This window comes from Miscanthus floridulus, chromosome 5 (genome assembly GCF_019320115.1).
Source record: "Miscanthus floridulus cultivar M001 chromosome 5, ASM1932011v1, whole genome shotgun sequence".
Taxonomy (NCBI): Eukaryota; Viridiplantae; Streptophyta; class Magnoliopsida; order Poales; family Poaceae; genus Miscanthus; species Miscanthus floridulus.
In genome coordinates, this window is record NC_089584.1 from 95,474,238 (window position 1) to 95,476,238 (window position 2,001).

The 2,001-nt window shown below is 58.0% G+C and overlaps 1 pseudogene; it reads right to left on the reverse strand.

Annotated features, from left to right (window-relative positions):
* Positions 1 to 542: 542 nt before the first annotated feature.
* On the reverse strand, positions 543 to 1,793 carry LOC136452665 (fasciclin-like arabinogalactan protein 11; annotated as a pseudogene).
* Positions 1,794 to 2,001: the final 208 nt, after the last annotated feature.

Below are 2,001 nucleotides of genomic sequence, written 5' to 3' on the forward strand. Positions count from 1 at the left end.
CATCTGCGTCATAGCTGTTCTAACTGAGCAACAAGAGTGCCCTGGGAAGACAATGCGACCTGAATGATGAGACATGTCGAGAGAATTTTGGATTAGAGAGTTAAAACGAAAACAACTTTATATGTGATGACTATATGAGTGGCTGATGAGTCAGTATGCACGTTAGATGAAATTTCTGGTTTCAGAAAGCCACAAACCTTCAACCAAAGATGCTGCATTGGCTGTTCCATGCAGAAAAGTACTCCAGTTGTCAGTTGAGTGGAAGAAATGAAGAATCGACTGGTTACCAAACGAACCTGGCACCACGTGCTCCCCCAAACCTTTTGCTCTCTCTTCCACCAACTCCATTACTAGCCTACCCCATTGTTGATAAATCCAAAACCGAAAACTAACGTGTAATGGCATCAATCAGAAAACACACTTGGACCAACTAAACATTACGTTAATTGTCCGATTCGGTAGCCGAATCATTGTCTCACCGAACAAGAGTAAAGCGCCGACAAATCTCTTGCGACATCCGGATGTGACCTCGTGCAAGAGATTTGTCGGCGCTTTACTCAAGAGTAGTGATGCAGTATCAACAGCCGCAGACGCATAATCGAATCATAACCCAATCTTACAAACCACCAATAATACAAATAAGAAGCTAGCGAGATCAAAGAAATTTAAATAAACAGAGAGAAAGAAGGGCATCGGAAGGGAACACCACCACTGACAATCTCAGACAAAGATGGAAGAAGCCGACCGAATCAACTCCGGGCATGGCATTCTCATCTTCAACTAGCTCGTCGTCCGTCCCTAGAAATAGAAATGACGGTCTCACTCTCACAACAGATAGCCAAGAACAGCGGCGAGGCCAGCGACGCTCCAACCGAGGGCCCTGGCGCTGGCAGCGCCCGTGGGCGCGGCGTCGTCGGCGCCGGCCGGCCCGGAGGCGGCGTCCGAGGAGCCACCCTTCTTGGGCTTCCCCTCGGACGCGGTGGGCGCGGCGGCGGGCGCCTTGGCCCCGAACAGCTCGAAGGGCAGGAGCACCTTGTCGACGGAGTAGACGGCGAGCGGCTTGACGGCGCTGAGCGCGTTGTTGACGGTGACCTCGACGACGCCCGTGGAGACGTTGAGCTGGTTGTTGGTGGTGGCGGTGATGTTGAGCGTGTAGGGCCCGTCGCGGCCGGAGGCCTGGGTGCGGACGGGGTTGCTGGCGGTCTGGAAGGAGTCCATGCTGTAGAACTGGGGCAGCACGTGGCCCTGCACCAGCGCCACCTGCTGCTGCTGCGTCAGCGAGTTGAGCGTGCCCGGCTTGAGGTTGTTGAAGGCGTTGTCGGTGGGCGCGAACACCGTGTACCCGCCGCCGTTGCTGGCGTAGGAGCTGTTGAGCTGGCTGTTCAGCTGCGTGTCCTGCTGCGTCTCCTTCATCAGACGGATGAACGTCGTGTACTGCCCGCCTTTTCTCCAGGATCGCCGTCACGTTCGGCGGGCCGCTCGGCGTCGCCGCGGGGCCGGGAGCCTGCGCCAGCGCCGCGGGAACCACCGCCAGCGCCAGGAACGCGGCGGCCATGGCGATGCGGCTTGCCATTGTGTGGATTTGTGGGTACAGAGTCTAGAGAGTGGTGGGGTTGGTTCATATAGGGGGCTGCTGGGCTAGAAGCGGGGCGGGGTACACCGTCACGGCTGGAGCTGAGCTGGTGGTGGGGCGCGGCGTACTGAGTGAGCGGGCGGTGGCTGCCCGGTGGTTACGACCGGCGAGGGCGCGTGGAATATGATGGGAACATGCGTGGGGAAACGGACGGACGGAGCGGCGAGGACATGAGGTCCGGGCGTCTGGCCCGGCGGGGGCGCGGCGAGGGGTGGAGTGGATAGAATTCGCAGAAGAGGACGTGTTACTGTCTGTCCGCACGCTGTCCAGGTGGTGCACGATGATTAATGGTGAATTGGCGGTGGTCTGGCGGCAAGTTCTTCGCGGTTGATGTGACGCCGACGTGTGAACGGCGGCGGCCACGGGCG